Raw genomic sequence first — 18,638 nt, 5'->3', positions numbered from 1 at the left:
TATCAATTTTCCAAGTACTTTTGTGGAACTTGGACCAGCTCTCTGCCCAGACAACTAAATGAGCCGACATGCATTTTTTTTTCACTTCTTCAGTTCTACAGCGTCTTAATCTTGCTGGTATTTAAGCTGATGACATGAAAGACAGCTACAGCTATTGCAGATACTTCTGTTTATAGGGATTTAATAGAAACCCTCAGCATAAAATTCACTAAGCAGCATCTTGCTGTTGGAACAGTTATATTTTAAACACCATTAAACTTGACAGAAATCACAGCACACATCCTCACATAAACCTTTCAGTAAACTTCAAATATGAAGGCAAATTCCTCTCCAGGATGGGTGGGACATAGCGGCATGGTTTCAGAGAGGCTGTCTCACAGTTAATAAAGCCATTCAGCCTGAAAGACATCATTTTTCCAGAAGTGTCTCTCCTCTGTAATTTTTCTTCCTTAAGAAAGCAGGGAGGGAACTACTACCGAGAAATTAAGAGTCTTATTTGCTGAGACGTTGCTGACTTGGTGGGCTATGGGACACAGGGGAGCTTCTGCCACCCCAGCCCCAGAGAGATGGGCTGCTGCAGTCCCCCATCCCCAGCCAACTGCTGACACTTGGACCCTCAAGCCCCTGAAACTTGTAATCCTGCACCAGGGTCTGTATCCAGACCTCTTACTCTGCTGCTGGCTAGTCCAGCTTGAAGTTGGCTAGTGTCACACATGCATCCTCTGAGAGCACGCCCATACAAAACACAGTCAGAAATAGCATTTGATAAAGACAGGACAAGCACAGAGCAAGAGTGCTGGTCAGTGATCTGTCTGCACTTGGCTGGCCCCTTCTACCCTCTTTTCATAGAATCACAGAATGGTTTGGGTTGGAAGGGACCTCAAAGCCCATCTAGTTCCAACCCCCCTGCCATGGGCAGGGACACCCTCCACTAGACCACGTTGCCCAAAGCCCCATCCAACCTGGCCTTGAACACTGCCAGGCATGGGGCATCCACAGCTTCTCTGGGAAACCTGTGCCAGTGTCTCACCACCCTCACAGGGAAGAATTTCTTCCTAATATCTAATCTAAATCTCCCCTCCTTCAGCTTAAACTCATTCCCCTTGTCCTGTCACTCCACGCCCTTGTAAACAGTCCTTCTCCAGCTTTTCTGTAGCCCCTTTAGGTACTGGAAGGTGCTATAAGGTCTCCCCAGAGCCTTCTCTTCTCCAGGCTGAACAAGCCCAACTCTCAGCCTGTCTTCTCAGGAGAGGTTCTCCAGCCCTTTGATCATCTTCATGGCCTCCTCTGGACTTGTTCCAACATGTTTTCTTCCTTCCAGTTTCACTTGAACCTGTTTCTCCTCCTTTGGCCCTTCCCCTACACATCCCATTAGTAAATCATGCCTATAATTCCCTTAAAACGTGTCACCATAAATTTTACTCAGTCCTCAAATTCTCTTTGCACACTCTATAATAGGTCCTACACGCTTGCAGGCAATACAAAGCAACACAGGGTCCTGTACCTTTCAGCCTGAAAGGTTTTTGGGGATAATTTATTTGGTGGAGTTAACAGGATGGACAATGAGCTAATCCTCCTTTGATGGTCCAGGAGTAACCTATTCGGTGTGCTTCATTTTTGACAATTATGGGGACTTCTTAGGTTCCTTCACCTGACCCTCTGCAGATCTCTGTTTACTATTACACCTTTTATCAAGAAACCTACAAATTTCCTTCCCACTGCAAATAATACATGGGAAGTCTGTCATGGAAAGAGAACGTTTGCAGCATGGGCAGTGAGTTCACTCTGTGCAAATACAAGAGGCCAGTCTAGTCCTCAGATGGGAGTGAGTCACATCTACTGCCTCCTGCCCCCAGGCACTATTGGACTGTTCAATCTCACAGCCCCAGAGCCCAGCGCTCCCGATGGGGTCCACAGAGCCACCTTGGAACAAAGGTCTTTGTTCCCTTCATCAAGATTTGGTCTGGACTTGAATAGGGAAAGGTAATTTATTCATTTGAAATCGCAGTATCAAATAATTGCATTTAAAATGCTTGCCATAATCCTCAGGGCATGAAACATGGGCCTTGGAGGAACGGTCCTAGAGCTCTTGTGTGTTTCTAAGGGCTAGTGAGGGATTAGGGAAAAGTAATATCTGCTACAGATGGAGAAATAGTCAAGCTGTCTGACACACAAGCTCTTCTTTTGGTCTGAAAGAGAAGCAGCAACTGTCAGTGTTAAATTCAGGTTGAAAACAATTGCTTTGAGTTGAACTTGATATGGTAATTAGTTAAATCATCCGAGAGAAAATGTTGCTGGTATCTGTAAAGTGAAAATAAGTGTTCATAGGGAAAAAGGTGATGAGGTGATTATCTCCTATGGGGAGAGCAGAGCTGGGTGTTTTATCACCTTTGGGAAAGGTAGGAGTTGGCAAGGGGAGGGAGTAGGAAACTGAAACACACCTTAAGCCAGCATCTCTCCTGAGTCCAGGATTTTTAGTATCCAGTGCAGTTTTGAATTCCAGTTCACAGATTCATTTTTTGAAGGATTTTGGGTGGGGTTTTTTTGAGGAAGTGGGGTGCAGAATAGCTTCCCCTTGAGATTCAGGACTGAGAGGCCAGAGCTAGAATAGTTATTCATTGAGAAATCCACTCTCCCTGATAACCTGATGTTTCTGTCCCTTATTGATTATTCTTAGAAGCCTGTGCTGGTGCATAATGGTTGTCTATTTCTGCACACACAGTTTCCAGGAGAACACATTTTGCATGGGAGGATGTACATTACATTCAAGTATTATCCAAGTGTCATACAAGTAAAACTTACAAGTTTCAAAGGCTGTATTATAAATTTAATTTATCATGACGGCTGTGAAAATATGTTTTCAAACTTTACTTCCACTCTTCAGGAACAGCCTGGCTTCATCCAGAGTGTGTGATGACTGATGAGGAATTGGCTTTGGGTGAAGAGCTTTGAGAAGTTGGTGAGTGCTTTGTAAAGGCTACAGAAATCTAGGAAAATACACGGAAAATCATTGTGAAAATCCAGTTATCACACTAAGCACAATGAAGCAGAGAATAGACTGTTGTTGATCCTAAGAAATTATTTCTACTATGTATGTATATTATAAACACATGCAAACACATATGTGTGTAATGCAATTTTGTTACACTAATGACTGCCATCAAGTGGCTCGGAGAGGCAAAACAATCAAGCCAAAAAAACCTGCAAGCACTTTTCTTGCCCAAACAGGTGAGGTAATCAAGCATCTTTATAAACTACATACAGATAGCGGTGCAACTGCCTGGGGCAAAGAAACCCAGAGCTGGAGTCCCCCTGCCTGCTTGGAAAGATGGAGGGAAGATCATTAGTTTCCAAATACGTATTCATGACCCCCTCCATCATTCAGACTATGCTTCTTCCTATTTACACTTCCAGAAATTATTGGAGTGATGCCCCTCTCGTGCTAGAATACGCTCCTCCTGACCAAATACAGCAACATATGATAAACTAATGATGTAAGACATTGTAGTCCATCTTAGGCGTGCCCAGTCTAACTCGTGCAAGATGGAAACAGCCTTGCTAGGTCCGTCCCACTCTCCTGATTACAGCTGCACCCTGACCTATGTTACAGGTGATGAAAACCGAAACAAAACCATAAAAGAAGATCAACGTGAGTGGTTTCCTGTCCTGTAATACTTTGAAGAGTGAAAGTTCAGTATAAAAACTGATTTACTAGATGTGGAAAAGGGAGGGAAGCTTTTTTAAAATTGAAACTTTAAACCAACAGGTTTTTATGAAAGAGCTAGAAAACCACAGGGTTTGAATTTCCCCAGAGTTTTTCTAGGCTCTCTTTTTCAGTCCTCATGCAAGAAAATAAAAAATACATTGGTCATAATTCTGATTTCACCTTATCAGCTCCAATGACTGTTAGAATTACTCCCATTGACACTAGTACAAAGAGATATCCTGACAGATCCAAGCAAACTCAGACTTATTAAAAACAATAAATAAGTGTTATGATCCCAGAGAAGCAACATCTACTACTCTATTTGTTTTGACTATGACTTCAGAGATTAGGGGACCCTGCTACTTAATTGCTCAGAGGGACACTAATCTTGTAAAGCTCTTTTCCTAGCAGAAGCTATCAAATAGAAGTAGGACTCCTTAATAAAATTACAGTTGTTAAATTCTCCATTTTGCTGGGAAGTTACCAGGTCCAGAAGCAATCACCAAAAACACTCTTAGAAGAATAATCAGGCTGCAATATCAAGATCTGAAAAATTTAGATAAACCTGAACTGAGGGTATAATTCAAGTCTTTTCTGTATGTTTATGTTATCCGGTTATATATGCTTTTTCTTTCCCACAAACTAAATTTTCATATTAAACAATACTCATGGCAGGGAAAATTACTACTCAGCCTTTGCCATCCTGGGAAGCAGCAGGCACCTTCCCTCTGAAGGACAGCCCCAAAGGGAGAGCCAGCCATGGGGCATGGTCTAACCAGATAGGGGGGTTCAGAATGTGGTTACCAAAAATCTCTTTTGCACATGTCATAGTTTTCAGACCCAACATGTACAATTTCTGATACCACAGTTACTTGCCCTCCAGCACTTCTGCCTCTCCTGGAGAAAAGCTGAGTAACTATGAATTTTCAGTAAAACAGTGGTAAGAACGTTTTTTGTCTGTGTAAAAAGGAAATATTTAAAAAATAGTTCTCCCTGAGTTTGTTCTGAGACACAGCTGTCGACATCTGGCCTGGAAAATGTGATGTTGAATAAACTTTGTGGAAGTCATAGGTAGCTTGAAACATGGTGTTATAATATGTACAGGAGTTCATATCACACTCTCGACTCCAGGACTGTCCATTTGCAGACGACTATAGGCAAATAACGGGACATCATTGATGATACACACCCCATATGGTCTTGGTTTGCCTTCAGTTAAATGGCAGTAAAGGCACCTTTAACTGCTGGGGAGCCCATTTGTGCTGCTAAATGAAGGAAGGTAGCTCCGTGATTGGGCTGTGGGTTGTGTTTTGTAGGGAATTTCCTTTCAACCTATTTGTGTAGTACCCAGAACTGGTGCTCTTGGTGCTACCACATTGTATGGGACATAGTTGCTACAGACACCTGCCCAGGCTCCGCTCAGTCCAATGCAGCTCATACCACATTTGATTCATCTTCCAAACCTAGACCAAAATGAACCGTATGACTGCTCAATCAAATGGGATTTGCCATGGAAAATGGGGCTCCTGGAGGCTCCTCATTATTAATAATTATAGCATAATAAAAAGCACACAGATAATTGCTGATCCTCTGCTATAACCTGTTAGATTAATAGAAACAGTTCTTTCTTCTCAGGAGAGTAGGCTCACTTTCACACCACAAAAATAATTAAAATGTAATCAAGTGCTGAGAAGTCACCCAGGAGGTCTGTGTATAATAGCCCATGCATATGTTTTGCCTTTTGTGCCAAAGCTGCTCACAAAGGACCAAATCTGTTCTGCCATCGAGCCCCGATTCCTCCCTTGCATACGAAGAAGCAGCAGACCGACCATGATAGGACAGCTCTACACATTCAGAAGGGGTCTAGCCCTCCTGCTGGTCCTCCAGCTGTGGCACAGTCCCTGATTAGACCTAATACTTAAGCAGAAAAATCTTCCCGTGTTAACCTATATCCTGTAACTGCACATCACTACATTTTGCTTTCAGATTTGAAGCACAAGAAGGGGTTGCAATAGGATGGTGTTGGTCTATCTGTCTTTCTGATGCTAAATACTGCTATTCTTACCCTTACTGAGGAAGCCCAGGCATGGAAGGGACAGAGAGGACACGTCCCTCCTTCATTAAGGGAACGCTAGGGATGCTGTTTGGGTCCTGCAAAGGAAAACTCGCCCCACTGAGCCCAGAGACATGGTGCTGGGAAGGCAATCACAGGAGCTCACACGTTCCCTTGCACGTTTCTCCCTCTCCTGGGTTACTTCAGCGCTACCTTCTGTTTATAGTGCAGTTGCTAAAGATGCCTGCCCAGCATCTGAAATAAACCAAAAGATCGCCGCAGCTCCAACGAAAGCAGCACAAACCTGAAGCTCTGCACTCACTGACCAATAAATCTTCCTGTGCTTTTTTTTTTTTTTTTCCTAATTACTCTTTTAATCTCAGAAGTAATTTGCAGAGGGAAGATCAGAGGAAAATTTCTACTCACACACGCTTACTTCTCTCTCTACAATCAATTTGCAGCTTCCTTTCACTCTGGGGTGAAAATGTACTGCAGTTCTCATCGTTTCTCTTCTCTGCGCTTGTGCATGGCGTCTAAACTCCTCTGCAATCACCACAACGTATTCACAGAGTTTCAGACTGGAGATCTTAATTATCTAAAGCATGAGGCATCAAACACTTCTTCACGTATAGGTCTTCTTCAAGAAAAAGGAAAAAAAAAAAAAAAGAAAAAAAAACAAAACAGAATTCATATCTAAAAGTTAATTATGGTCAATACAATCAGAAAGAGAAAAGAATTTTCATATCCCTCATTTTGGATGTTCCATTCTGATTTTGGGACAAAGAGGAAAATATTATAAAAATATTAACTCATCAAAATCCAAAGTACAAAGGTTGAATTTCACAGAATTTAAAGGGGGAAAAAAAAGACCCATTACTTTATCCTATCTGACTTTTCATATTCTACATGTGTCTTCCGCATGTTATCCTGATCTCACACCTCAGTTAGAGGTCAAAAATCTGAACTCCTATCTCAGTGATTCCCAGAAACAAAGCCTACGGAAAACCGCTTTCCAGAGCTGAATCCAGCAGGGGTTTCGTTCTGGGTGTGTGGACAATGAACAACCCAAGAATCTGAAGAAAGAGGATTCACATTTCCATTCTTCAGTACTAACCCAGCTTGAAAAATGCCTTTGGTCTCCTGCTATGCTAAGGTGGTCTTCACACTCGAATCATCTTCTGTATTTGGTGTTGAGACTTGCAATTTTACCTGGCTGCTTTGCTTTTGTGTCTTTACAAATCCTTTATCTTAGGCATTTTTAAAATGTATTAATGCTATGCACTCAGTATCTTACTTCCCAAGTTAGAAAATTGGCTTCACTATATCAGGCATCTTGTCCCTACTATAACTTGCCCCAAGGATGTATTTTCGGTGAGCATGAACACACCTGCTGGGTCAGGCAAAAGGAGCTAAAAAGTGGCCCCATGTATGAGAATCCCATTTTGATGCCATCAGGAATTTCTTATCAGGCAGAGCTCTGAGGAGGCCATTGATTCTGGCTTGGGTCAACACTCAAATAATTTCTTCCATTCCTATGAATGGGAACTAATGCACCCAGGGAAGTTCCCTCAGAAGTCTCCACATGAAGAATGCAATTCCCACGTTTCTGAGATTATCAGTGGGGTCTAAAGGGGTGGGCATAGAGGACAGAAGAGGCAGCGGTGCACTCGAATACTTTTCAAAAATTCGTGCCTACTTGACTTCAGTTTCACAAATATTATATATAATTTTGACCTCTTACATCTGGAGTAGAACAGTATTGCCACATAGCTGTAAAACTAATAGAATAAGAATTGTGGACAATGTGGGATTTTTCTGTAATCTTTTTTGACGTGCATAACATGCTGACTTTCACATCTATTTTTTTTGTAATTACTGTCTGGTTGGTGATTATTTACACGAGATAAAGAATGTTTGAAGGCTTCTACAGTAATTAAGTTTCATCTTTTTAGACTGTTCTTTACATGTAAAGGTAATTGCTTTTAGTTGTTATAAATCTTGTGTAAAATTCCTCAAGCAATAAACAGAAGCTGTATCTCAGTAATTGTCTATTGACTACACTTTCCAGTATGAATTAATTTTCAATTACAAACTTCCTTTCTTACTGTATCAGGTTGAAAGTCTGCATTTTGAACACGTAGGTATTCTCATCTTGTGTAGATTTGTCTCACATTATACTGGAAAAAAGAGAGAGAGATTCATTGAGCAACCATCAGTCTGAATATCAATGCAGCATGACAATAACAGTGTATGTCAGATTTCCTTTGCAAATTCTCAGACAGCAGCAAAGCAACAAAGACCCATTTCCAGCCCTAATTATTTTTATTGCTGTTACATTGTACTCTATTGCTTCTTTAAAAGTTAATGGCTTGATTAAGAAGGGGACCTAAACTCAATGAAACTTTTACAGCAACCACAAATGAAATCTAACCCTACTAACTTAATTAGGAGTATTTTAGGGGGTGAGTACCCAAGTTACCTCAGAGGGGTAAGTAGGTTGTCCTGCTCTGAGCTATCACATCTCTCTCTGAGCAAGAAGTTGGAGACTATAGCAAGATTTTCACAAGTGTTCATCTGAAGTTAGGTGCCCAGTTTGCTGTTGCCTTCAGAAATGCCCCAAGGTACCTACTTGCATTTTTAAGTGTGGGATGCTTTTCTCTTAATAGCAGCTAAATCCCATCTTCAAAAGCTGCCTGGCTCATCCAGCACCACAAAGTTAGGTGCATAGCTCTGCAGGGGGTATACGCCATGCTGAGGGAGGTGCCAAATATCGTCCCACATCAAATCTGGGGTAGAGCTGATGGCTTGGGGCCTGACAACAGCCAGCTGGCCTCGTGGAGAGAGTGTCAAAGATCTCCAAGGGGAGGTCTGATTCAAATGCAGTAAAATGCTGTAATGGACTTCTGCTGCCAGAAGAGGAGATCTCCACCCTTCTTCCTTGTCCCTCTCTCACAGCCATGAGATCCCACCCTCCCTTGAGCTGATTCTGGACCCTGTGCTGAACCAATTTAATTAATAAATTGCAGAAAACTACCCACTCTTCCCCAAGACATCTTCTGCCATTTTAGTGAGGTAAATTAGCCTGTGCAAAGGTCCTGAGAATGCCAAAGCCAGCACCAAAAAAGTGACAGAAGTCACCCAGGAAGAGAAGGTGGAAGGAGCTCCTCGCCCAGTGTCACATGTAGACAGTGATCTGAGCAGCCTTTGCATTTGTTCCATAGGGGGCTGAGGTGTCCTGAATTTACAAAGGTTTTGTAAATTCTTAGAGAGAATTACTTAGAGAGAGAGAGAATCCCATGTGGTTTCCCACCCAGTGCCCATACACTCTCAACGGGACGTGGGTGCCTCAGATTTCTTCTTGCTTATCTGCAGCAGAGCAGAGGTACCTTGGATAATCTATGGCATCTAAAATGGCCCCGGACATAGAGGTTTAGGCATCTGAATCTCTCCACCAGTGACTCCAAGTCATGCCACTAAATATTCGGTAATCTCAATTACTTTAAAGGGGTGTATTTAGTCCAAGAAAAGGCGATACATTAACTCTTCATTAATGCATAAAATGCGAAAGAGCAAGGGTGTTTTTACAAGCAGTTCCAAGTAGGAGCATACTGAGTGCTTTTTAAGGTGTAAAATAAGAACTAATAAATAAAAGATTTCCTCCGTACATGTATATGTTCAGCACATCTGCATTTCAAATGTCTGAATTCCTGTTTAGGATTGTTAATAAGTTTACAAGGCTCAGCGTTACCGAATTTGTGACACTAAGGAAAAAAGTAGACATGCACACACACACGTGTATCTGTAGATGGCCACATACTTGGGCATTTATTTAAGAAAGGACATTTTCCTATTCTCCGGTATTTGCTGTAACCGAAAAAAAAGAAAAGGATAAAAAATCAGATACTCCCACCTGTGGAAATCCTGAGAATGTGACTGAAGAGAATGTGATGGTACAGGCACATAAAATGACACTTGACCATGTCACTTGATCACCGCAACATGAATAGCTCCATTAGTAAGAATTTTCCTTTTTCTTCTCTTTTTCTTCTGTAAGATTTGTCCTTCTCTTTGTGAAAGAAAGACTTCAGCTAACAGTGCCACCAGATGGGCCCTTGGTGGTACTGTATTCCCTGAGTGATATCCTAGCGGAAAAGAGAGGAAAAAGAAAAAAACAAACTTCAGCATTTCTGTTCATTTCATCCTATCTTTTCATCTCTGCTCTGGAATTCTCTCTCCAGCAAGAAATTGAAGGCTTTATGGTGTCTTACATAATAAGGTGAAAAGACCTTGGTTTTACTTTTCAACGCAATAACTTAGTGGCTTGCAAATTTCCCACTTGAGGTTAATTGTATCCTCAGAACGTGTGACCCACATTGCAGGCAGACAGAATAAAACAATTCTGTATACTTTTAATGGATTTATTTAAAAGGATGAGCAAGCAAATGTTCACTTAAGAGTGTCTATTAGTGAGCTAATATACTACATTTTTACTAGGATAATTAAAGGCCGAACAATGCGATGGTCAAATTGAGGTCACAATTAAAATTAAATCAGTAAATCAATAGACCCAGAATGATCAAATCACTGCATTAATACAATACATAATGAAATCGAATTATGAGGTTGATAGCAGATTAAATTACTAGATGATAGCTTTGGTTCAATTTAACAGAGGCAGCTTCCCTCCCGTTAAGACCCAACTGGTGCTGTACCATCATGATGTTGACCCAACAAGTAAAGGAAGCAAACATCAATATATGTGGCTCTGCTAGTCTCTTGTTAGTTTTTCCTGGGAGAAATCTAACAGATAACAATGGAGTCTAGCCTCAGACTTAAAAAAGCTCCTTGTGTGTGACTTTAACAGTCCCTCCTCAACTCTCACCACTATCAGCCCTGGGCTGTGGTTGTTATTAATTACCACCCTCTGCTTTTGCAACGTAACATAGAATCTCCCTAAGGACTCAGACCAGAAGAACTGATTTAGACATATATAACTGTGGCTTTGGGGTAGCAGTCTTTCTCCAATGAAGGAGAATTCACTCACTAAATCACTAAAAGTTTTGTGTTTATTTTAGGGAATTATTGAGGTGTTATCAATGCTACTCTCATAATACTATTATTCCTTCCTTAAATGAGGGAAAAATAAGGAATCCAGTTTCAGTCATTGGCAATATGAAACTATATGAAAACCATGCTTCTTATGTAAAATACTAGATTTCACAAGTGTTATTTTTGTTTGCTCTGCTGTTGGAGTCAACAGGTACATGAACTCAAGTACTCTGAATATTCAACATGGTCCAGTACTTCAGTCAATACATGTTAATTTTTACGGTTTTGTGTCATGAAAGAAAACTCAAGGATCAATTTATCCATTTCTGTTTGCCACACCAGCTGCAGTAGAGATAATGCTCCAGAAGAAATGAAAGGTCTTTGGTAGAAAGGTATGGTGCCAATATTTCAGCCAATAAAACAGACATGAGATCCTGAAAATTAAGTAAATAAATATACATCAAGGAGACCAATACATTATTTCCAACTCAGCTTTCTTTTCATGGCTGTTCTCTCAGAGGTTTTTAGCTATTCCTATTTTTTTCTGGATTTTTTTTTTTAGATAAAAATTCAGTAGCAAAAATTAATCACTAATTCTAATGACTTTTGATCTCAAAACACGTCTAAAAGCTTTTATATTTTTATCAGCATATGCTCTATATGATTCCAGCATCTGAGGTGTTTTCACTTGTTCCCCAGTTCAACTTAGACTCTCTACAATGTTACCAAAAAAGAGACAGGGAGTTCCAAAAGCAGCATTAGTGACCCCACTCTTCCTTTGAAGGCATCTGTCTCCACTGACTACAGGAGGATGACTACAGCCTGACTTGGCTGTCTCCATTAGGTAAGCCTAAATTATCTACCCAAAAGGACACAGTCAATCTGAATCAAAGGTAAGAAACTCGATTCTTGAAATACTATCTTTGTTCTCTTAAAACCTATATGTCCTTTGTTCCATCTTTCATCATTTCAGAGCTGGTCCTAACTACCACAGCTCCTTGACCAGTAGTCTTCTCTCTTTAACCAGTGACAAAGCACTCACAAAGAATTAGATAGTGCCAAACTGCCATTCCATCAACTGACTGAAGAGATTTACCCTATTTTAAGAGAACTTATGGGAATATTTTGATAAAAACACTTATAAGTATTTTAAATGTTATTTTTCCCAGTCACTGATCCCATTAATAACACACTTTATCTGTTCTAATAAGCATTTACTATTAAATACTTTCAGAAAAAAAGATAAATGTAATTTACCTTTATAATAATAAAATAATAGGTATAAACAATATAAATATAAAAATAAAATAATAAAACTGATTTGTTTCTTAGTACCATAGGATTAATGCTCAGATATTATTTAAATTGTTAAGCAACAGGTTTGGGAAGCCATTTGCTAAAGAGAGGAAACACAAATACTTCTTTGCATCATGGTATTGTTGGATGGAGCAAATGGTAGATTATGGTCTTGAAATGGGAGCACTGACAATCACACATTACAGAGCCCTGATTTGGTTTTTGTTCTGGGCCAGTCTGTGGTAGCAACATGGACTTTTGCTATATTCCTGCAAGAAAAGAAAGCAAGATTATAAAATTTTGTTTGACAGTGGCTGCAGTGATTTGTTTTGGAGCTGTAGCACAATTTTGAGACAAATCCCCAGATGCTCTCCATTTACTGTTTGCTAGTTCAGTTATCAGAGTATTTTAAAATCCCACTGATTTCTGTGGGTCAGGGAAGGAGATGGTGACCTTCTTGGTCATGAACTGGCAAGGATCTTCAGGTTTCTCCAACAAGACATGCATTTGCTGTGTGAATTTGGGTAGATCTGCAAGTTGCAATTCATCTCACCTAGCTTTGGTGCGTGAGTATTTGGTCCAAGCCAGTCAAATGGGCTCCTTGTGCTCTGACATCTGTCTCAAGACCACATGCTTGTTTCTCCAGTGAATGACTAACTTTTTGACTAAATTCCTGTCTTTCAAGGCTATTAACATGCACCTCAGTTTCCTGACTATTGCCCTAAAAATCTGCCCTGTCTTTCCGCGGAAAGTTATACTCCAAACTTGTTTTTGTTTCAGAGAGATCACAGCCTAACAAACGTGCAGAAGAGAGAACTATTCCCAGATCAAAACGTGCGTTGCATGACAGAATTGCTATGGTCTTCTGTGTCTCACAGGTTCTGTGCAAAGCTGTCAAAGATATTCTCCTTTATCTCTGGGAGGAGGTAAGAAGGCAGTAACCTGCGCTTAAGCAGCAGGACAAGCTCAGTTTAATACCAACAGCCACAAGCACTTCAGATGGCCACCGTGGCTGCGGACTGACAACCAGCAATTCCTAAGCTCTACGTGGCTTGAGCAGGTGTGGGGAGGGAGATAATAACTCATGAACTCCCTGAACAAACATCAAAACAGGTTTGAATGCAAGAAGGTTTTGTATTATTATATTAAATAAAATCCATGATAGATAGCTAAGTCATGGGAGGCCAGTAGCAAGCCTTTGCTGCTGTCAAGTGATTAATTTCAGTAAGAACATCAAAGAGAGGAAACAAGGAAAATGGATGAGACGCGTGCTGCTTAGGAAGAGACAGCAGTGGGGGATTTTACCCACATTAGAACCGCAGCCCTATGCCCAGACCTGCCATAATACATTGCAATTTCCATTGCATTGGATTCACATAATCACGACAAGTAGTAAAAATCACTTTTCTCCAAAGCAGCAGTAAGCAGCAGGAGGTATAGACATTTGAGAGAGGCAGGTTAACAATACTGGTCTGCCCTTCCCCACCCAAAAATTGTGAGATCAAGTTTAAGAATCACAATATTCAAAAAGAAAACAAAATCCTTGTGTGGTGATTTGCAGCCTTCAGCTTCCTCTCAGATGGAGATCGTAAACTCTTTTCCTGCATCTGAGACAGAGATATTTTCACCTTTAAAAATAAATCAAAGATTCTTACATGAATAAGCTGAATCCAGCTGCCAGGCCTTTATATACAAAGGGGCAGAAGGGCATGGGAGCCCATAACACTTCTGTCACATTTCTGTGGGCAATACACTGTCTAGAAGACCCTCTGATGTTACTAACCGTCATAGGAAGCTATCAGCATGGTCTTGAGAGAGAGAAAGAAGAATGTACTCACTGGGTTAGTACTTCTTTCTATGGACCAGTGAAACCTGGGGACAATTGTAGCAGACCAGCTTAGCAGATGGAAGAATTTTTGAACCCTGATTCTTCAGGGGTGGCTTTAGGAAAAGCATAGACTTCAGTGAAGACTGAAGATAGTGGAGATGTTGATTTTATAATACAGGAGATCATGGATGGATTGTTTATTTTGTTTTGTTTGTTGGGGTTTTGTTTGGCTTTTTTCTCTGTGGCCAAGATCTTCATCAGAAAGGATGGATGTTATCTGATGCTTGAAAGCCCGGTGCTTCAGACAAACTCCACCAACCGAGACAGGTGGAGTTTGAACTTCCATTCCTAAATGAGTAATGTGGCGCAGAGTATCAGCCAAAAGGGTGGTAACTGCCAGTTTTTGGGGACAAATAGAAAAAAAAGTGCCTGCTCTCTAGTAAGGATTCCAGAGTTGGAGTTTCCATGGACATACATGCCCACTGCTGTCAGACGCATCTCACCTACTGTGAGTTCTTCTCCACTCCACTTAGAGGAGTTGGACCCATCTTTTTCAGTCATTGGATTCTCCCAGATGGGAATCTAGGCTCCCAAATACTGAGGCTGTAGAGACCATTTGGGTGATGGGAGACAAAAGCCTACATTTGAAAGAGTCCGTGTCCAATTTCCACTGCCTTCTTGGAAACAAGATTTAACCCACAAATACCATAATAGAAATTCTAGGGCTCTAGCAGCTTGGGAGAGCCTAGATGACACTGCAGTTTGTTAGTGTTTGTATTGAGGCATATGTGTTCAAAGACTAGAAAACTTTTGAGAGATTAATACAACTGCAACCAATTTCACCTATGGGAGGTCTGGGACTTCCCTTCACATATTCAGTAAAACACATAGCAAATGGCAACCTTAAAACACCTACCAGCAGAGATTCATAGATCTCGAAAGAGAATTGATCATAGCCCTCTGCAAGTATGACCTTCTGTTTAACACAGGCCACAGGATTTCACCCACCGTAGCGGAGGGAATTATTCTTTCTTTCTTCCTAACTGAACACTATCAAGCCCAATAACTTGCTGGTGGCTGAACTATAGCTTATCATTAAGTAAGACATCCAGTCTCAGAGTAAAAGCTCCACTGTGAATTTACCACCTTCTTTGGTAAGCTTACAATGTGCTTAAACACCTTGACAGAATTCATTCTTTTCCATTTGAATTTATTTGACCTAAACTTCCTGCTATCCAATTCTATTATGCTTTAGTGCACTGGATTGAATATCCCTTAATATAATTTCTGTGGTTAAGATCGTTACACAAACCACCACATGCCAGACACCAGGGACTGAAATGGGCACTTTCAGTGCTAAAATCTTCCATGTCAAGAGTCTGAGAGAGGTCAAAGGTGCTGCTCCATGGCAGGATAACCTAAACTGGGGCTGCCACAAACAGACACCCTGCCCCACTTTCACCAGCTCTTGTGCTCCTGAGCTCGCTGAGTAATCAGTTCAGCGAGTTCAGCTCTAAGAAATCCAACACGATAGAAGAGATGGATCATGTTTTTGTTGGCTTGCTCCCCAAACTGGGTAGTCACACAATTTACCCAGCGCTGGGATGGGGAAAGACAGCTCTGACAGACTGTTAGGCTGTGATGAACTCGCACTTTGGGAGAACCACAGTAGATTTCCACCATCTGTGGAGCACGGTCACACAACACACAGTGATCGGTAGGTTACAGCTGATGTCAAGGAGATCTGAAGATGCAATCCTGAACTTAACACAAGGCTTCAAAAAAACCAACCCAATCCAACCCTCATTGTTCCGACTGATGATTTCTAAATTAATCTCCAGTACATTCACCACCATGTGCAGGGCTTCTGGTGCCATAAGAGTATGGAAGGAGTGACACTTTATAGAAGGAGTTTGAAAACCAAGATGGAAAACCAAACCCAGAATCCATCTCGCAGACAGTATATCCTGAAGAACCAACAAAAAGGGCTCCTGTGTCCAAAGTGAACTAATGCAAGACAGATTGATGGACTGGCCTGAATAAAGGCGACCCATTTTTCATAATCTTTTAAAATATTATCTTTTTCCCCTTCCTAAATAAAAGGCTGGAATGTTAAATCAGCTAAGTGCATCACTTTGATAAAAACTATGCAAATCTTTATATATAAAGGCACCATCTATAACACTGACAGTTCAGATAAAGGCTTTAGTTTTAGTTTAAAATATAAGTTCCCAGTATGGAATGTAAATGCAAACATTTGCTTTATTTTATTTTTTTAAAGTACTTTGTATTTTGTACCCTGGCAGTTACAAATTGCATGGATAATTTATTGAACGTTTCCCTCCCCACAAACTCAGTCCTCCCTTCTCGAAAAGACCCCCTAATATTATAGGAGCCTGCCTAGAAATACATAACATGAGGGGCAGTGGGAAGGAAGATGAAAAACACAGAGAAATGACACAGATTAAAGTAAAATAAATAGCAGGCAGCCTTTCAAATTACAAAGTGCTGGGGGTATTAAAAAGGAATCCATCATGTGTGCCAGGAAAATTCATGCACTATACCACATTCCTGTGCTGATCCTTCCTTTCTAACTTGGGGTCACAGTCCATTTTTTGTCCCTTTCAAAGGGAACTGGCTATTACTGATGTGATCAGCTCAAACCCTTGTCTATCAAGAAAGCAAAGAGCACAGAAAGCAAGTATGAAACTACACACATTTCTTCAGTTTCATTCTGTAAAAACTTTCACATTCCCCCTTCCCTTCCCTTCCCTTCCCTTCCCTTCCCTTCCCTTCCCTTCCCTTCCCTTCCCTTCCCTTCCCTTCCCTTCCCTTCCCTTCCCTTCCCTTCCCTTCCCTTCCCTTCCCTTCCCTTCCCTTCCCTTCCCTTCCCTTCCCGACTTCCCTTTCCCACTTCTGCTTACCTTTCCCTTCCCCTTTCCCCTCCCCCTCTCCTTCCCCTCTTCCCCTTCCTCCCTTCCCATTCCTCTTTTCCCCCTCCCCTTTCCCCCTCTCCCTTTCTCTTTCTCTTTCCCTTTCCCTTTCCCTTTCCCTTTCCCTTTCCCTTTCCCTTTCCCTTTCCCTTCCCAGCCGTTCAATCCTGCCTGCACTCCTCCCCGCACCTCTGCTGTACCATCACAATAGAGTCTTACGGTGCTGCTGGGCAAGGCAAAAATGTACAAAAAATGGTAAAACACATTAGCGAATGAAATTGCATTGCTTGTTTTAACCCAGATAATTTCAGAGACCTGGTTTAAACTGCAATGCCACACACAGTTGTACCAACACAGCTGAAGGGACGGCAGGGAACTTTGCGTGCTGCAGAAAAATGTAGCATGTAACTACTCCCGGCCGAGCCATTCAGTCAAATGGTTTGCCGTGCCCATTCTGCCTGGGGAGCACAAACTTTAGGACAGATTCACTTTGATGTGATTGCATGGCAGTTAAGACCTTGCTCAATGCCAAAGTGTTGTGTGGTGGGTTTTTTTGTTCCCTGAGTTAATGTACATAAATGATGTTCTAAAACTGGAGTCTCTAACAGAATTTTGACTTTACAGAATCTAAATGAGGATAAGAGGAAATTATATGAGAGAAATGGAAATCCAAGGACTCATCTGAAGACTTAAGACACTGTGTCATGAAAATTGCTGGGAATTAGATAAATGCTCAATTTATTACACACGGGAAACAACAGAAACAATTTTGTGTCTCCCTGAACAACAAAGTAGAAGGTAGGTTAGAAATCCTACCCTCTAAAAACCACTTGTGTATAAAACAGCACAAAACTCACCTTTGCCAGGGTCCTCTGTAAACTAAAAATACCGAGCCCAGAGCACTTCACAGGCCTGCAGTCAGTCATTCCAGCACCATCAATGAATGAGAAGCCCAATGTATCTCTTGGTATTTAGGTGTCAGAAATCACTTAAAGATTCAATTCAAAAAGAAGGTCCCACCATACCCTCTACAGACCTGGTGTTTTTAAAACAAACCACCGTCCAGAGAAATAAAGCACTCCTCCCCTTGCCTTTTTAAAAAAAAAAATAAAAAAAATCCTCTTCTTTGCAGAAGATAGCCATACAAGAATCAGCACATAGCGGTTTAAAACACTTCATTAACTTTCGCTAGGACATCACAGAATAGTTTTTACTTGATTACTTTAGGGCTTACTCTCTGCCTCTAAGATGTAACTAGGATTCAACACATGTGTTTTCATCAGTTTGCCTGGAAAAAGCTAAACACCAGAGAGGTGGCTTGACAAAACTATCAGTCTTTATCTCACAGTTTACAGTTTTCGAAGTCAGTAATACAGACAGATGGTGGCAAAACAAGCCAAATTCCACAGGAAACTCAGAGCCGACACCATTTTCATGTCATTGTTATGTTACATCAGTAAGAACAAGCAGTAAAATAGCTTAATATGCACAAAGCGAACACTCAGCCTGCAAACAGCTGAAAATTATGGTGGGTAACCCCATGGACTGCAAACAAATTCTCCAGACAGATGTTACACCATCCTACAGCAGTGGTACCCTGATGCAGTGAAGCTTTCAGGTTGCTAAACTTATCTGATTAGAAACAAGTACTACTCCTGCGTCAGGAGGCATCTCACCTTAAGCTGGCAAGTCTAAAATTGAGACATCTTACCCACGTTACGGGTTCTGGTCCCCCTTTGCCATCAAGGGAGAAAGAGAGGCGCAGACTGCTGC

General features: G+C 41.2%; 1 long non-coding RNA gene across 1 annotated transcript; it reads right to left on the bottom strand.

Moving 5' to 3' along the window:
* Positions 1–6,798: 6,798 nt before the first annotated feature.
* LOC142599483 (uncharacterized) lies at positions 6,799–17,782 on the bottom strand. The gene is made up of 4 exons (XR_012833052.1): positions 17,723–17,782; positions 9,670–9,901; positions 7,865–7,936; positions 6,799–7,384 (listed from the first exon to the last, which is right to left on the bottom strand). It is a non-coding gene; the product is annotated as an uncharacterized LOC142599483 (long non-coding RNA).
* Between the last annotated feature and the right edge of the window lie 856 nt (positions 17,783–18,638).

This window comes from Balearica regulorum, chromosome Z (assembly GCF_011004875.1).
Source record: "Balearica regulorum gibbericeps isolate bBalReg1 chromosome Z, bBalReg1.pri, whole genome shotgun sequence".
Lineage (NCBI taxonomy): Eukaryota > Metazoa > Chordata > Aves > Gruiformes > Gruidae > Balearica > Balearica regulorum.
The sequence above is the reverse complement of the archived record's forward strand: the minus strand, read 5'-3'. Positions and strand labels throughout refer to the sequence as shown.